Below are 19,252 nucleotides of genomic sequence, written 5' to 3'. Positions count from 1 at the left end.
ATCCAATCATCAACAAGCTCATCCTGCCAGGACTTCTCAGAAAGAAACAGCTTAACCCGAAGCACTCCTCCACCCTCTTTAATAAATACAGTTCAGTCCCTCAAAAGTTGAAAAGACTACATGAGGGGATTCAGACATTCAATTCCAAATTGAATTCATGTTCTTCTCTAGTTGTCAAAACAAACCATTTGAAACTTTTTAAATTAAGGTATATTTGCTCAAGTATTTTTGTGAAATCCATCATTCTTGCCAATAATGTATTCACTTAAGATATAGTCTGAACATGATTCTGAGGGAGATCAAATGTGCAGTAGAATCAGTAAATATTAATATTTACTAAGTTAAAGGAACACCTAGTAGGCTGAGAAGTCAAGCGAAAGAGACCGAAAAATTGATCCTCTGCTGTCTTCTTGGCGCTCATTACAGGTGGAACCCCTGTCTGTATTTGCTTTTCCTAAATCCAGTGTTTTATACTCCCTGTTTTCAAATCTATTCTGGATTTCTGATATGAGGAAGTACACCCATTAAAATCAAAGCAAATGAAAGAAACTGTTAACTTTTATTGCCGATTACATGATTACATTAAAACCTAAGAATATGACTTTATTCTTTATGTCATGTTTAGATTTGATGTGGGTCCGGGTAGAAATTGTCAAGGATAATGATGATCAATTCTTAAAATTAGGAATGCTAACAAGGCAGGAGTGGGAAAAGTGTAAAATAAGGGAAAATGGGATAATCTATGTTTGGGGCCTAAGAAGAGACACCAGGGTGAGAAAAGACAGGGAGGAACAAAAGCAGTTCAGTAGGATAATCACGGTCATTTTGGAGCATCACACTAACAACTGTACTTTCATCATCTGTAAGCCTTATATCAACCCGTAAGGCAAATACCATAATCCCCATTTTATTAATGAGAAAACAGAGGCAATTTAGATAAGGACCAAGGTCAAATACTTGTGCCAGGGACGTGTTGAAACAAGAGCCCATCTAACGCCAAGCCTGAATTTGTCTCGGTAAGCTCCAGACAGGGAAGCCCTGAACACCTCAAATAACCATTTATGGAGATTAAATAGATCATGGAAAGCCACCGGAAGTTTCAAACAAAGAAGTGTTAACCTCGGATCTAGGCTTGTGGAAGATTCCTCTGACAGGAAGGAGGGACTGAAGGGAAGCGTGGTTATGAAATCTGTTAAGAGCAAGGGGTTATGAGGCCCTGAATGAGGTCACGAGAGCATGCAAGAAAAGGCAAGGGCAGGTGGAACGTGAGGCATGCAGGGCGAGAGCAGCACAACGTGGAAACTCATTAGTCGGAAATTATCTCTGCAGATCTAGCTCCCACAGCCTGCACCTGAGATAGGTCAGATCCTCCTGCCAGTCCATGCAAGTCTACGGACTGAGGCAGATGCCTTGACGTCTCCTCCTCATAACAAAAATAGGAGTTGTTAGGTGTTGACGGTATGTCACATCTCTGAGAAGCCTCGTAAATATATCATCTCACTTAATCTTCAGAGCTGGAAATAGGGATCGTTATCAGTCCATTTACAGATAAAGAAACTGAGGCTCCTAGTTAGATTGTTAACAACGCCCCAGTCATTTTTCATCTTAGATGTGATTTTACTCCTAACGATAATAAAGCTAAATGCCCTGCAGCCCGTGCAGACCAGTGACCATTAACAATACCATCAAAGCCTTACATGAACTATAGAGCTGGACTTCTACTCGGGAAATTAAACTAAATCCTTCAATTTCCAAATCCACATTCCTTCAGTGCATATTCAAAAATTCAGTCAAGAGGTCCAAAATTGAAGAATTGGACAACTCAGGTGTGTCAGGCTCCCTACTACTGATGGAAAGGCTTTCCCCTGTGAACCAACGGAGGAAGAAGAAGAGGAGGTGGCATCGACTTAATTTCTACATTCCTACAAAGTCAAAAAACATGTAGGCACCAGAGCCCAGCCCCAGGAGGGATCGCCTCTCCATTTCCCATGTACTTTGGGAAATGGAGGCATGATGGGCATGATGGGCATGATCGCCTCTCCATTTCCCATGTACTCTGGCAATGGAGGCATGATGGGCATGATGAAGAGACCATCTGTGAGCCCTCTGAGAAAATAAATGCCAAAAGGAAAATAAAAACTGTTGAGAGCAAGAATAAGATTTTGAGATCCTTGAAATATTTTTTCATCCTAGAGTGTGATTTTACTCCTAATTATAATAAAAGTTAAATGCCCTGCAGCCCATGCAGAGTCAACCTAACAAATAGTTCTCAACTACATGCTATACAGTTAATTTGCTAAGCACTATGAACGTAGAGATCTGCAAATTTGTGGAATGTGGCCCCAGCCTCCAACAAGCCTGCTACTATATAGGATGTGGGAAGTATAAACAATGCTCAGATAGGAACATCAAACACTTTGAGGCCATGAGCTGAATCAGGATCTGCTGGTTCAAAAGTTGCCATCTTCAGATGTCTTTAGTGCACATCTCACTTCTTGTTTCATCTCCTCGCCTGAAAAAGCACTACTTCGGGAGAATGTGTTCATGGTGTGACACTGCACAGGTTTCCATTTTCCAGAATCAACATCACAGTGCCTTTGACAGTTCTTTACCTGACATGGCTTAAAGACACATTAGTGCACTTGAGAAATATAGGGGCTGGCCAGTAAACAAGTAAAAAAACTCTTAATAATACATGTAAAAAATAATGTAAACATGTAAAAAATAACAATAATACCCCACCAAAAAAAGCACGCTCCTTGCTCCCAAGACATTCCCAGTGGCCTTAGGCAGAAAGACAGGAAAAGAAACCAATGATACACGGAAGAGGTGGGCTCCGCACGGCAGCACAGTGCTGAGGGAGCCCAGAGCAAAGCTTAGGATCACTTTTGACACCATGAGTTTGTCCATGACCCTCTCAGAATGTGAGACAAAAAGGAAAATGCAACATCGAAGGTCACCTTGAGATGGACACACTGGCCTAGATTTACTTTTCTCTGTCGTGTGAGCTTTGGAGATCTAACAGGAGTTGAGCAAACAGAAATGGCCAGGTCGAGGAGCAGGAATTCCTGGTGAAAGAAACAGCATGAGCAGAGCAGGAACCAATTGTACCTCGCCTGCTCTGGGTCCCTGTCCAGCTTCCGAGCAGCCAGCCTCGAGGGCGGTGGTTTCCTCAGCTCTCCTTCACGTCTCCGCCTTCCAAGGAGGCTCGCGACCCTCCCACACAGGCAATCTGTGCTCAGAGAGCCCCTGTGACCTCCAGGTTGCCGCACACTAGGGCAAGTCTCTATCTTGATATTTCTCATGTTTCTGACATCATTCCTTGTCTTCTTACACTTGCTTGAAATTTTGCTTCCCTTCCCTTTGGCTTCCCCTTAATCCCTTACAAGACTGTTTTATTCTTTAATAGTTTATTTATTCATTCATGAGAGACACAGAGAGAGAGAGTCGTAGAGACACAGGCAGAGGGAGAAGCAGGCTCCATGCAGGGAGCCTGAGGTGGGACTCGATCTCGGGACCTGGGGATCCTGCCCTGAGCCAAAAGCAGACGCTCAACCACTGAGCCACCCGGGTGCCCCTCTTACAAGACTCTTGTCTACTCTTTCTCTATCATGTCAGTGTTGTTGTTTTCAGGATTTCTGTCTGACTCCTTTCCTTACTTCCAGATAGCATCCCAAGTTAGCTTGTAGTCTTACCTCCACTCTTGGAGCTGGATCACAGGCCCCTTCTCAGGCTTTGGACCCATAAATCCAACTGCAATTGGCCGTCAATAGGTATCTCCCCAAGGAAGCTCAAACGGAACTGGTCTCCCAAATCTATTCCCCCCACATTTTCTCTCTCATCAAATTATTATCCACTAAGTCAAAATGGCAACAGTCTGGACATCCAACTGCATTCCTCCTTCTCTCTCCCCACAACCTAATCCAAATTCTGTTGGTGGGCTAGCTCCTTAATTACTTGAGAATCTGACCCCACCTTTCTATCTTTATGGCCACGGCCTCAGATCAGGCCCTTAGCGCTGTTCACCTGGCAACTCCATCGGTCATTTCACTGGTCTACTTGACTCATCGTTTCCAATCTATCTTCCTAACGAGGCCAGAGTGACCATCTCAATGATATTATTCATCATATCACCTACTAAAACCTCTTTATTGGTTGTCCACACTTTCAGGAGGAAGGGAAAGCCCTTAGTTTGGCAAACGATGGCCCCAGTCTACTTCCAGCCTAAGCCCATGCCGTCCTCACATAGACCCCACGCTTCAGCCACACCAAACTACTTCCCACTCCTGAGAGCACCAAGATCCTTTTTGCCACTGTGTTTTCCCACATGCTTTTCCCTCTACATGGAAACCATTCCTCTCCCTCTGTCTCTACCTTCATTAATATTGCCCATAAAGAACGTACCCAAGGGGTAACCTCTTCTCTGTGCTAGCCCCTCCTTTGGGGCTCTGTGTACTTTATTGTTGGCCTACACATCAGTTGTCCTGATGCGCTCCGTAGCCAGCAAACAATGCGCATTAATTTATGCCTAGCACAGTGACTGGCACATAGCAGGCACCCCATAAATGCTTGCTGAGATAATGCTATTCTTCATCAACATGGTTTTCAGACTCCTGCTTTCCCTTGATTTGTAGCCCATGAAATGTTCTGCGATCTCTAATGAAAATGTGGTTCTGAGGACTAAACACAGTGCCATAGAGGTAGTCCAACCAGTGGCATTAACTGATCCTTTGGGGGTCAACATTAAGGAACCACGATGCAAGGCTTACATTGAGCTCCCTGTCAAATAAAATGCCAGGTTTTGTGTAGTTTGTTTGTATCTCTGGTAATAAGGTTTTGAAAGCTATTCTTTTCATTTTCCTCTTTATTGCTCTTTTATTCTTTTTGATACTTTCATTTCATTCCATTAGTAACCCTTATTCGTTTAGACCCATAATTCTATCCTGGATTCTAATCCGTCATTCGCTCTGGTGTTGCTAATCCCGGTTTAAGACATTTGCATATTGGGTACGCACTTATTTTACTGTATGATTCCAAGGTGTTAGGAAAACAAAAACAAGACAAAACCTAGGAATAGAATCTTGAAGGATGTCACTAAGTAACCGTCTCCAGACTGACGCTAATCCACTAATTCTTCTTCTTCGGGTAAAATTCTGTAATCTCCTGGTTACAGCCCACTCGCATGAGGTATCCTGAAAAGCCCTATAAAATGGTTTGCCTGAGTGTTTCTCTTACCTACGTTCCTCAGTTCTATCAAATTCAAGGCTAGTTTAACATCGTGCATTTTTGGCGAACTCGGACCCCCTTCCTCGTGTTCATCTCTACAACCGTTTGGCAATTCACACCAAATTATAGCTGATGCCTTGAGAGGCCACGGCTCCCCACTCTCTAGAAGTCAGCACACTTTCGTTCCTCTGGAACCCCTCATTCAAGGTCACCAAGAGTGTATCTCCTGACCGTTTCTTCGAGAACTCTCAGCAAGGTGGGATGTGCTTGCTCCAGCCTGAAAGCTTAAAATTCATTTAACACAGAGATCCTCTCATTATCTCCCCAGTTCCCTCTTTCCCAGCATTTCCCACCCTTCTGAGTTTCCAAACCAATTACCTTTATAGAAAGGAGAGGGGAAAATTCAGAACCGTGTAGTGGTGCATTCCTTCTGGTCATCAGATCAACATCACACCATTGGCCCCCGGCACCGTGACAGCCCGACCACACTGTCCTTGCTCCAGGCAAAACAGAACAGTCTGTCGATGTGTGTGTGTCTGGATCGACTAAATATTTTGGTTCAGCCTCCATTGGAGGAGCTTTCTCATTTGGACCTGTTCTATAAACTTTATTTAGCATCATTCTAAGTCTTTCAGAAGTTCAGCTTTCCTAACACTGCATTTTCAGTTTTTTAACATTCTTTTCTTTTTTTTTTTCAGTTGTTGGTTAATTAACCTTCCTTCCGTCTTTTGATATTGTCCTTTTAAAGGAAGGCTCTATCGTAGGCTCCTTTACAGTTCTGGTAGTCTCTATTTCTGTAACTGCAGCATGTTTCATTCACACTTTCTGCTAAGCCTAAAACGGTAATTTATTGAACGTGCATCAGGCACCTTCCTCCTCCCGTCTTCCCAGATGCTACAAATTTCTCTTTGGGTTAACTATTAGCACATGCTGGGAATCTGTTCTTACCCAAGCTCTGCAGAATCTCTCACCCTGCTCAGGCAGGTCCCTGACCTGAGAATCTGGAGAAAACCATGTTCTAAACACCTTGTTCTGGGTCGTTATCCTTCTCTGACACTTAGATCCCCTCCTTGACCCCAAGCCCTACTCCACGTCTACAAGCTCTCTGTCTCTTACCTGCTACCAAACATCATGTAATCTCCCTTTGAGATGTAAGGTAGAAATGATTGTTCACAATACAGTGAAAGACATTTTCTTAATTTCCCCACAAAGAAAGCAAACGTACATATTTCCCCTTGTATCTCAGAGGTCATCTGGGGCCAAGCTGCCCCATGGACAGAAATAAGGTAGACGAACTAAGCTCGGGCCTGCATTACTTCTCTGGAGGAAGCCTCCCCATGATATAGCTGCAAGGTCTCAGGACGTTTCATCGCAACCTCTGGCTTCAAGTTTTTACTTTTACTGCATTCAATTTATGGATAACCTGACCAGTCTGTACCATGGTTTCCTTGTCTTGATTTTTGCTGAAAAGAAACAAACAAAAATTCCCTTATTTATGGGAGGCCTCTGCACCTTTCTTATGTCTAGTCCCAGGATGAAGTCACCAAGAGAAGAGAGTAGAAGGCATCAGAAAGCAGGAAGCCTTGAGCCTGAGGTACCATGTCTGAGGCCTGCCTGGCCTTTGGACCCTCGCTAGGTGATACTACGTCTTCTCGGTATGTGGGCCAGTTCACCTTGGCTGTCACTATAATGGCTACGTTCCTCAACTCCTCTTTATCCCTGTTGCAGGCTGCCGACGTCCCATGTGTTGTCCCAGCCTGTAACACAATACAGTGGGTCAGGCTTAACATTCCAAGCACACTTCATCTAACACCAAGGCTCCAGAATTGGACTGCCCATTCTCAGATTATCTCTTCTGGTCAAGTGCTTCTATAAATGAGTGATCACATTTATTGCATGTTTGGGCTGTTTGTTTTGCTTTGCTTTCCCTAACTTCCTTCTCAGAAAGTAATTTTAACTTCAGTCTTGAAAGTATCATGCGGTTGCCTCCATTTACCACCCACAAGGGGTTGAACTAAATGTTCCTTAAGGTCCTTTCCAGCCGTAAAATTTATGGCTCTATGTAAGAACCAGTTTCACTATCTGCCAGAGATTACACATAAATGCTTTTCTTTTATCTGAGCTTATGTCAGGTGGGACATCCTCTAAATCTAAAAGCAAAACCATTTTATTTGGAATCCTTTTAGAACAAATGGGGTGGTGGGGAGTACCTGAATATGGTTTCTTTTGCTATAAGAATGGAGATATGGAAGTGTCTGTGCCCTTAAATGTATAATTTTTACTGCTGGGGAAATTTTTTTCATACTGTTGATTTCCTACAAAAATAAGATTGCAATAAGCATTCGGAGCAACAGACACGATGGTGAACGTTAAGAGTGAAATAATCACCTCTCAGGTGACTAAGATCTTGTTTAGTTCACCTGACTCTAAACCTCATGTCTTTGACCGGGCCTGAATCCCACTGATAAAGTGAATCAATAATGCAACACCTGATTGAAGGAAGGAAATTTGGAAATACCTCGTCGCACACCTAGAGAAATCTTGCAGCTGCAGAGCAGAGCAGCCCTATGTGTGTTCTTTCACGGATACAGGGTTTTTTAAGTCAAAGGGAAAAGAAAGAACAGGGGTAGGGTGCGTCTCTCCCTGGTTTCTAACTGTCACCGAGGCGGAGGCTGCGGAGGCCTTGAGGCTGATGCTGGCTGACAGTGGCAGCATATTGCTTGCTGAACTGTGATGATACAATTCAGGCACAGCCCTTGTAGCCCTCATTATCTGCTGCTGCCTCTGCTCCCTGCAGAAGGGGGGGGGGAGGGCGGGAATTATTAAATATAATTCGACTAATTATGGCGTGGTATAAAAGTTCACGGGGCCGGAACCAGTGCCCCAAAGGAAGAACAACATGAGGTAAAGATTGGAGGGCTTTTATGGTGGTGCTTGAAGATAATTATAGGTATAGACACCAGTTCCAGAGAGAAAGAACTGAGCCAAGCCCAGACTGTTTTCATAATGCAGCATAGCTTCCTCTTGACATGAAACATTAACTGGTTTTCCCCAAGGGGGAAAAATTCTCAGTGTCGGCCTCCTGGTCCAAGAGACTCCGACTTAGGGCACCAGGCAGCAAGTGGGGATGCAGGAACCTGGAGCGCCTGTTACCATTTTCCATCCCTTGGCCAAAGCAGCCGGGATGCAGCGTAACCTCCCACACTGCAGGTTCTCCCGCAGCGCAAACGCAAACCCAAAGAGCCAGTAAGAATACCAGCCCCCTTCCACGTGTGTCGCCTTTCACAAAGGTGATGCTCCCTGTGAACTGATTCACCATGTTACCATATAGACCCAAGAGTAGATACTGTGCATAATGGTACTGACTCATCAGCATGCAACACTTAACGTGCAATCAGTTACTATCAAAGAATTTAGTCCTTCTCTTTAGAATATGAGGACCCAGAATAATTATATTAATAAGCACTCTGAAAGCAGTCACTTCAATTCTACAAGAAGGATTCTGAGTACATTTTAGATGCTCTGTTAATGGGGTGGGAGTGGGCAATAAAACTCCTTGAGAGCGTTTGTCAATTCTTTGGCAATAACAGACTCGGGATTTCTCTGCCATCTAAGATTTCTCTGATTTTCTTGGATTCAGAGGAACAGCCCTGGTTAGAGGCGTATCCACCTGGATGCATCACTGTGGAATCCACATCCTCAAAACAGCCCTCGAATAGCCCTTCAAATCTGTGGCAACCGAATAGAAAAAAACAAAAACAAAAAACACATGATTCTGGGCAGAAGAGTGCATTTATGAGTTTCCCCTAAAACGGAAAGCACGTATTCATAAAAGCCTTAACTAAGGTAGAGGATGGCTTTCAGCAGGAAATGGATGTCAGACAAGGACCCAAATACCAGTGAGTCACAGAATGAGGAAGCTGTTCTCTTTTCAATCCATCAACCCATTTTACTTAACAGATGACAGTCTCAGTCTGGTGCTTCCCTTTCCTTAATACTTCTTTAGAATTCTCTAATCTTTCATTTATCAAAAAGGTAGCGGTCATCAGGTATCAATTTGTAATTTGATAATATTGTTTTGTCTTCATTGTACGTACTTTCACTGGGGCTTTCCATTTATGGCAGCTTTGGCTATTGTTCTGTTCGCGATAGTAATATAAAGTTTCTCCTTAAAATAAACATTTACTTTTTTTTTTTTTTTTTTTTTTTTTACATTTACTTTTTTTAGAAGTGAATTCCATGGCCGGGGTGGGATTGCTCCATGGAAAACAGTGCAGGTGGTATATGGGCTTGGCAAAGAAAGTGGTAGATGATAACTGGTTTGGTAAACACGGCAATGCCCGCCGGCCCCTGCCTACTAGATGCCCATAGCTCCCCTGCTCCCCACCACTGTGACAACCAAAATTATCTCATTTCCAAATGTCCCCGGTGGGGATAGAGAGGGTGGAGGAAGAATAACTCTGGGCCAGAAATCACTGATTTAGAGCAGGATGGTCTCTGAGTAATTGTTTTAGAAGGTAGATAGGGTGTAGTGTCCGGCTTTGTGCAAGTGGCAATGTGAAGAAGTCTGGGGGCAAAAGCCCCTCAATAAAGCGATACTTGGAGTCAGAGAATTTTGGGTGGATACATTTTAATAAAGACACAGATTCCCTCTGAGGGCTTCTCCTATCTACCGGTTCATTCAAATATATTAATATCAGCCATTCTATTTCTAATAAAGGATTCCAGATATGAATCCCAAAAACAAGGTTGCTGATGGTCTTTGCCTTTGTAATTCATTTCTCCATCCAACCAGACAACCTTCAGGGAAAAAGCACAAGCTCAAGCCTGCCAATCTGGCATGCCTCAGTAGGCTGAACTGGCCTGGCTTTTTTATGAGGTGTTTGGCAGCCCGAGTATTTAATTTCATTCTTTTATTTTATGTTTTGGGTGCATACACCCAGAGGCCTTTGGACAATTGCCTCTTTTTTAATAAAGCTAATAAATGCCCATAGGAAATTTACCTATATCTAAACTGACATAACAAAGCTGATACTTCAGAGGGGTCAGGCATGAGAGATTCCAGCAATTTCTATAAATGGAAGAAGCTGGCGTGAATTTGGACTGCCTGGAGTTATTACTCAGACACTGGCAGTCCTCCAGGCTGTTCATAATTTTAAATAAATTCTGATCTTGGTGATGTATACTTATTGATCAAGTTTTCAGAAAGTCATCACCGTGTACTCTTTGACTACGTATTGATCTGAAATCTCTACAGTTCCCGAGAGAGGGCTGGCAATACATTAGCTACTATCTACACCACAATTCATCCTTCTATTTGAATCAAGCCTGTGGAAGCGACTCATTCTGTTCCGCTTATTGTGGAATGATACTGGGAGAACAGCTGGAAAACAAGGTTCTTAGGTTCTGTATCTCAATTTGTCACTGATTATCTTCGGTCATTTCATTTCTGAGATTCTCAGCTGCTCCTTAATGTTAAAACGGTGAATGGTATTATTTATGGATAAGAAACTCTTGGTTTTTTCATTTCAAATTCCTGTTCAAAAAAAACATGGCATCTTCTCACTTGAAGATGCTGCTGCATCTCAGTTGTAACTCTTACCACCCAAGTCTTCAGAAAAGGTTGACTGGCCAGCAATTAGTTTTACACGGTCTGAAAGACAAAGAACACGTGTCCGCTCTGTGGGTCACGTGCCTGCTAATTGCTGGCCCTTTGACTTTCCAACAGTGGGCTCCATTTTGTTTGACCCCTGTTCCCACCACAGCTGCTCAAATCTCTCTGTCCTCTCATTCTCTCTACCCTCAAAATCTATACTTACTTATAGTCTCCTTAACTTCAGCTCTTTATATTTTGTTTGGTGATTGTGTAGGTAGGATACTGGCCTCCGAGAGATGTCCACGTGCTAAGTCCCAGAACCTATGATGTGTTGCATTACACGGCAAAATGGCAAAATGGAATTAAAACTGCTAATCAGCTGATCTTAATACAAGGGTGTTATGTAGGTTATGTAGGTGAGACCAATGTAAACCCGAGAGTCCTTTAAATGTAGAAGAGGTAGGTGGAAGACTTAATGTCTAAAGGATATAATGCGAGAAATAATTGATCAGCCTTTGTTGCCTTTGAAAATGGAAGAAGAGGGATCCCTGGGTGGCGCAGCGGTTTGGCGCCTGCCTTTGGCCCAGGGCGCGATCCTGGAGACCCGGGATCGAATCCCACATCGGGCTCCCTGCATGGAGCCTGCTTCTCCCTCTGCCTATGTCTCTGCCTCTCTCTCTCTCTCTCTGTGACTATCATGAATAAATAAATAAAATCTTTAAAAAAAAAAAAAAAAGAAAAAGAAAATGGAAGAAGACCACGAGTCTAGAAAGTTAGGAAAGGCAAAGAAATAAATGTTCCCCTAGAGCCTCCCCAAAGGAATGTAGCCTTGCCAACACCTTGACTGTAACCCAATGAGACCCATGTTATTCTTCCCACCTACAGGTCTATGAGATAATAAATTGACGTTCTTTAAAGCCACTAAATTTGTAGTAATTTGGTGTAGCAGCCCCAGGAAATGATATAGAGATGTTACTCCCGAAAAGGGCAAGTAATCACATAGACCATAAAGTATGATTTGTGAAAGCTCTCTGATTCTCCAGCAGCTACAGATGTTAAGGAAAGATGAATGAGAATGACAGCAGCAGCAACTCTTCCAGTCTACACTGTCCTAGCATATTTCTACTCGGCAGATCCACTTTCTCTTCACACTCCCTTTTAGCTTAAGCCTAGACTCCCTCTGCTCCCCAAACCTCCATCCTCAACCATTCTCACCTTCCAACCCAACAAAAGAGAAATACTATTTCTAGAACATTCGGTAGTACTTAGTAGGCATCGAACTTTTTTTTTCTTTTACTGTAAACTCTCCCATTTGTGATGTTTCTCCGTATATTCCTATCTCCTATATCTTTCTACCTTTAGTAATAAATTTCTATAATAATATGTTTGGGAACCTTTGGGAGTTATGTGTTAACAACGGCAGTGGGAAGTCTAACAGTTTTATTCAGTGAGTCCCTCAGCAAACCTTCGATGTATACATGACGCTGAGTAGATGAATAAGATGGCATCCCCCCCACCCCTCACCCCCACCCCAGAGTTAACAACTTAATATGGCACCGAATAGGAGAAATGTTCATTCACTTCACAAATACTTACTGAACCCATAGCTTACATGAGACATACATTTAACTATAATCCAAGACAGAGCCATCAGTTCTATAACAGAGCCACAAACCAAAGGGACAGTGAAGGAAGTGACAACCATACAGGAACACAGCACCTCTCAAAAACCCAACTGTATTCAAAACACACTCAAGATCTAGAAAGAAAAACAGGAAAAGAAAAAAAAAAACTCTCATGATCAAAAGATATGTAACAAATTCTGAACTCTGAAACTCAAGTATTTTGCATGTGCGAGGGCCTCGTGCACCTTCATTCCGTACCCACCGTCCCATATTTTATGCTCTAAAATGTGTGCTTATCTCCTATCCTGGCCCACAGATGATTAAAAAAAGCCAATTAGAAGACAGAAACCACGAACCATAGTCACAGCAATAGCACACGAAGCAATTCAACTGTGCAGCAGCGGGAAAAGGAACGGACAAGCCAAACTTCAGCAAAGTGGGGCCAATTCCATCATAGGCTTGCCACCTGTGCCAACCAATAAACCCTAAGACCGTCCCCGACATACACACCACAAGGTGACTCAGTTTCCAATGATTCTGAGTCTCCCAACGAGAGTTAAAATTATGTTCTGCATATTTTATTTAGAAGTATGGGGAGGACTCCACTTTTACACAGACTTCATCAGAAATTGTTATACTCCCTTAAATTCTGGTGCTTTCTGGAGGACGATGTTTCACTGTTCCATGCGCTGAGTACCCATAGGTCACAGACCATTAAGGAGCAACGGCAGTGGGCCCATACAAATGGAAAAAGAAGATTCATTCCGGGACTAAAATATACTAAATATGTCACCGTGTCACAAGCTAAGCAGCAAGGACATCCAGAATATCAGCGTCTGCTCTCAGAAAAACCACAGTTCAGAGAAAAAAATATCTAAGCAATCACCAGGATGGGAGCTCATTTACGGATGTCATGTTTAAAATATAACTCTGTTGTTAAAAAAAAAAAAAAAAAACACACACACACACAACAAAAACCTGTTTAAGTTCATCACCAATGCCTGACATTTCAGGATGGTTCTTGCTCTGTTTTTCACAGTTTCCTTTACGATCAGAGGGCTGAACTTTGCTGGGAAAGTTTCTGGGTGACACTCTGGAGTGTCATTTTCTAGCAAGTCAGTTAACAGAGGGCTGTCTTCAACTCTTTGCCTTTATATAAATCTAAGTCATTGTGCCAGCCTACATTTTATGAGGAACAAATAAAGTCATAAATAATATCAGTGCATTCTGGAAAGGTAAGTTTCCTTGAAACCCCATAATGAGGGAATCCACCCCTTTGTGCTTCAAAACGGATTAGGAATATGCACTTCTATCGGTGGTCTGGCTTCTACCAGAGGCTGCACAAACCCCAGGATGCACAAAATGAACGCCCCACGTACTGTGCCTGTGATGGAGAAACACACAAACACCAACAGACAGGTCCAGGGTGCATTTTGAGGATTGCTAATCCTCTCTATTCCCACATGCAAAGAAAAAGTGTGCAAGCGATGGATGAATCACTAAATTCTACCTCTGAAACTCATAATACAGCGTCTGTTCATCGAATTGAATTTAAATTTAAAGTTTTATTTTATTTTATTTTATTTTTTAAGTTTTTTTTTTTTTTAATGAGCAGACTCTTGAATCATTATTTTTCCTCACTGCTGCCCCAATCTTAATTCAGGGCTAGTAAGCGATGGGACAGATGGTAGCTATACTTGTAGTGAACACAGCATAATGTATAAATTGTCAAATCACTAAGTTACGCACCTGAAACTAAGGCAACATAATGTGTCAACTATACTCAAATAAGAAAAATTTTTAAAAGAACTAGTAAGCGATACAAATAGCTAATGTGTATACAACACTTACTCTGTTCCAGGCATTTTATAAGGGTTATCTCGCTTAATTTTCATGACATCTCTGTTCTGGAAATATCATCGTGCCCATCTTACAGATAAGGAAACCGTGACTTGGAAGGGTTGAGTAGCTTGCTTAGGGTAGAACCTGGGGGAGATCATGCACCAAAATGCCAGAGGTCACCCTCTTCACCACTATAGTATCCGTGAATGTGAACATTTTGGAAGCTGGACAATAGCAGGAGTTATAATTTATAAACAGGCAACGAGCAACAATTTGAACTTTTGTCTTCATCTTTGCTACAGCATTTACATGCTGGGAGAGGATTTACACGCTCTAAAGTGATTCATCTTTAAAAAGAAGACAATTTGCTGAAAGAAGGGAAAAGGTGCTGAAACAAAAAAATGCATGATCGGAAAAACACGCTAACTAATCATTCTCAAGCTCTATCTGCTCTCAACACTGACCTGGCTTTTTTTAAGAGGGAGCCTTTCCCATTTTTTAAAATTGTGTGCCATCTCATTGTTTACTTGTACGTTTCACCCTAGGCATTGTGCTCGCCTCAGTTAACAACCACTAAGAGTGTGTGCCATGCCACATGCCCAAGGTAACCAACTGAAAGTCTTGTTGGAAAGAGCATGAACGGATCATTTTTCTTGTCAAAAAAAGATACTGCTTGAGTCCTCATTAACTGGAAAGGCTTTATTTTTAGAAGTAAATGTTAGTGGAAACAGCGCTAGCCCTAGGAATCAGAAATCCAAAATTCTGGCTAGGGTTCCATCACTCATGAGTCATCTTTCCTTGGAGAAATGCATCATCACCTTCTTTATTTTTTTTTTTAAGATTTTGTTTATTTACTCATGAGAGACACACAGAGAGAGGCAGAGACACAGGCAGAGGGAGAAGCAGGCTCCCTGTGGGGAGCCCAATGGGGGACTAGATCCCTGGACCCCGGAGTCACGCCCTGGGCCAAAGGCAGACGCTCAACCACCGAGCCTCCCAAGCACCCCTCCTCATCTTCTTTAGACTCAGTTTCTCCCTCCACAAAATAGGAATGCTACCAATGCCCTCACCATCTCCCACATGTTATAAGAATCAAATCAATGTAATGTGACCCAAGCCTATAAAACCCACTAAAATATAAGGTAGTATGAAAATTATGGTATATTTTAAAAGGTGTAAGAAGCAAAAATGGGATGCAGTGGTGCCAAGGAATTCACAAGTAATTCCAATGAGTCTTTTCTGGAAAAGTAAAATGTTACATTAATAATTACCGTAAGCTATTTCTCTACGGGGTCATCATACCCACTACCCTATTTTTCGCATGACGGCCTTTCGCACATTGAGAAAGAGTCTTCAAGTTCTCAGAAGTTCCCTTGTCTTGGTTAAATGTGCAGAGTTCCTGCAATTATTCCACATGGGATATGATTTGTAAGATTTTTATCTTCTTTGTCTTTTCATTCAGTTTACTCAGTGCCACACTTAAAGTGAAGACAACACTCCAGATATGCTAAGATTATCATAGGTATTGCTGCCAACTTTGATCTAGATCACACACTTGCATGAAAAGCAAACTTTCATTTTCTTTTGTTGGGGCGGACAAAATGTCTCAAGTGTTTTCATCATGTGTGTTTGCCCAACAATACTTGCAAAACTGTTTTTGTTTTAAGCCCTAAAACCTTTTATCCTCTTGAAATATTACCTTGTTGAGTTCTACCTATCTTTCCAATCTGATGAAATCATTTTGAATGATGATCCTCATCCATCATATTATCTATCTCTCTCAGGTTCTGTCATCCACAAATTTGATAAGCAAAACGTCTACGTCTTAATACAAGCCACAGATTTTAAAAAAAAATGTACAAGACAGATTTTAAACAAAATTTAAACAGATTTAAAGCTCTGTTAAGACATTTCTAAATACTGCTCTCCAGGTGAATGGAAATACTCATTATACAAAATTCTTTGGGACTAGTAATCAACTAGTCATGAATCTTCCTATTTACATTCATGGTGTATTTCTAGAATTGTGCTGAACATCCACTTGTCTGATAGATTTTCCCATTTTGATAACACAGACATCATCTTCCCATGTTTAATCTTTTGGGTCTTCTTTATTGCTCCATAGTTTCAAAACAATTACCCAAGCCAAAAATCCACTATTACATGTGCTAGGTTTTTTAGTGGCCTGGGATAATATCATTCATCAAAAATCAAGGTTTTATTTTTGAGTAGTCAGAGACCATCAAATTATTTTTCTTCTACTGCAGGTTGCAATTACCTATTAAATATTTTTGCTCTAGTTTCCCCAGTCTAAGCACATTCTCCTAGAGAGAAAAGAGAAAAATCAAAATAGAATTTGAATAGTTTCTCCCTCCTGCCTTTCATCTGTTTGCATCACACCATCTATAACAAGCAGGAAATTCATGATTATTTATTTTATTGTTATCCTAACTCCAAAAAACTCTTTGTTCTCTTTCACATTTTTCATAAACCTTAGCAGTTTTATTCCCCATGATTTTATGCTTCTTTGTTATATTTTTTTTCTCTTCTCTACTCTATGATCTCCTTTAAAATCAGTGCTCATAGAACCGATTGTGCACCCACACCTTCCATACTTGGTCATTCCAAATTTCCTCTCTAGAGCCCATCCTCTTGAACTGCCTTCCCTTTTGGAGTCATCTTCCCCTTTTAAAACGATTACCTAGTTGATATCAAGGCTAAGTTTTTTGCCTCATTGAAGAGGATTATCATAGAATCACAGAATTCAGAAAAACTTTTTTAATAACAGTAGTATAAAAGGAATTTCAAATGTTACTCTAAGTTATTACTGACTATAAATCTATCTACTGGCTTTTCATTTAGAAGGAGGTTAGGGGCACCTGACTAGCTCAGTCACAGAGTGTGTGACTCTTGGTCTCGGGGTCATGAGTCCAAACCCCATGTTGGGTGTAGAGATTACTAACAAAACAAATAAATAAATTTTTTTAAAAAGAAGAAGAAGAAAAGGAGCATAAGTTTATGTGCATATTAATGTAGAAAGCATCAAAACTCATCATAATTACCAAATTAACAACCTCAGCATTCATAAAGAATCCATCAAATTCACAGTGAGATAGTAACATATTTGTCTTTCGCACAGGGCTAGACTGTGTAGGGATTACAGTGGTAAATGAGACAAGAAAGATTACTTTCCTCTTGGAGTTTATATTCCAGTGAAAATATGTGCAGTAATAAGCAAACAAATAAACCTTCAAATGAAACAGATTGGGAGAAAGGATGGGGTTCTTTTAGATAAGCTAGTCAGAAAGGAGCGTCTGACAAAGTGATATTTGGATTAGAATCTGAAGGGTGAGACTTATTCAGTTACGTTAGGATCTGGGGAAAGAACAATTCAAGGAAAGGATGGTCAGGGGCAACATCCCAAAGATAAAATGGAACAGGAGCCATCAGTCAAAGCAAACCTGTTTAGAGACTAACGTAAAAAGCTTGGCAATCCAAAATATTACAGATATCTGTAACATGCCTAGAGAAGTGCCAGACAAGGTGACATAAAATGAAAGCAAGGAAAAAGAAGCATTTGAGGATAAGATCACAGAAAGTAACTCATATATGCTGTACCCTTGACCTACTCGTGCACATTGACTCTGGTAACTAGAGGACTAGCAAATTTGTTGGATCACATGTAACTCTATGGCTTCAAACATATCTTTAATAATTACATGTTTGATACTTGTTTTGTTTGATCATATCCCATTGGATCAACGCAAACACCAGTTTTCTCTGTTGCTGCTCCACAGTTGCTGAGAATTGCTGTATGTCAGGCAAAAATATTAAAAAACCAAGTCTCCATAATCTCCCTCTTGTCCTGCCTTCTCAAGACAATTCTCTGCTTGGGATGCCCAAGTCCTGGGCATTTGCTGAAATGATCAAGGTAATGAATAGAGAAGGGAGCTGGAGAAAGTCCTGGAAGATAAAATTGATTTCTAGAAAATAGGCCATGAGATTATCCTCAAAAGTAAAGTAAAAAAATCTAAGAGGCTCCAGGAGGCAGTGGGAAAGACGGGACAGCAGAAAATGAGGACAAAAGCAAAGCTAGGTGGGGTTTCATAAGAGAAAAGTGGATAAGGGTAGCAGTTGCCATAATAAGTAACATAGAATAGAAAAAAAAAAAAAAACTAGAATTTATTTTTAGAAGATTTTACTGTTTATTGTATGATATAATTTCTTTCTCTCTACTTTCTCAAGGGACCTTCAGGATAAGCCTGGAGGCTTACTTTTCAAAGTTTTATGGAATAGATTTGAAAATGATAGCTCATTTCTATTCAGATTTTACATGCATATTGGATATTTGACAAATTCATGCATTACGACCTCAGCTGGGCCCCAACCAGCTGTTGCTGGAAAATATTTCATTTCACTCACAACTGATTCTCTTCTCTATCCTGCAGAATGAGTTTTTCAAGACTTTTCCTTTTTTTTCTCCCACATTTCCAACCCTACCAATTCTTAGCCAAGTACCTTGGCCTTTAATTCACCGAAATGATAGTTATCAGAATCCCTCTCCTTGCAGCTCCTCCTCTTCAAAATGCTCCCATTCCCTCATCCACCATTCCCTCTTTCCTGTCGGCCTACGAGGAAGGAGTGGACCTCCTCCTTCCCCAGCTAACCAGGTACTCTACATCACAGCCCTAGCCCTTCCTGGCTCACCCAGGATCAGGTGCATCAGTCCATCCATTCTTTTCTCTCATTCTTTCTGTCTCTGTGGTGCCTCTTTTCCTTGTTCTCACCCTGCCTCTTCACAAAATAGAAGTAACGCCTTAGCCCAGTGGTTCCATTTCTGGAAACATATCTTAAAGCAAATCCTCACAGAAGATAAAGTCCCACAGTCCAAATAGATACAACCTCACAGAATATAGAGCCCACAGTCTAGTTAGACACAACCCTTAACAATACATAGGCCCAC

At 41.5% G+C, this 19,252-nt stretch overlaps 2 long non-coding RNA genes across 7 annotated transcripts in view; one reads left to right on the top strand and one right to left on the bottom strand.

Annotated features, from left to right (window-relative positions):
* Positions 1-19,252, bottom strand: part of LOC144291472 (uncharacterized) — a 151,544-nt gene that overhangs the window by 111,770 nt on the left and 20,522 nt on the right. The gene's annotated exons all lie outside the window — the stretch shown is intronic.
* Positions 5,157-7,123, top strand: LOC144291888 (uncharacterized). Its single transcript, XR_013359446.1, has 3 exons — positions 5,157-5,482; positions 6,754-6,862; positions 6,955-7,123. It is a non-coding gene; the product is annotated as an uncharacterized LOC144291888 (long non-coding RNA).

The sequence above is a fragment of the Canis aureus genome, chromosome 20, assembly GCF_053574225.1.
Source record: "Canis aureus isolate CA01 chromosome 20, VMU_Caureus_v.1.0, whole genome shotgun sequence".
Classification (NCBI taxonomy): Eukaryota; Metazoa; Chordata; class Mammalia; order Carnivora; family Canidae; genus Canis; species Canis aureus.
Note: the sequence above shows the minus strand (reverse complement) of the source record. Positions and strands in the feature narration are given on the sequence as shown.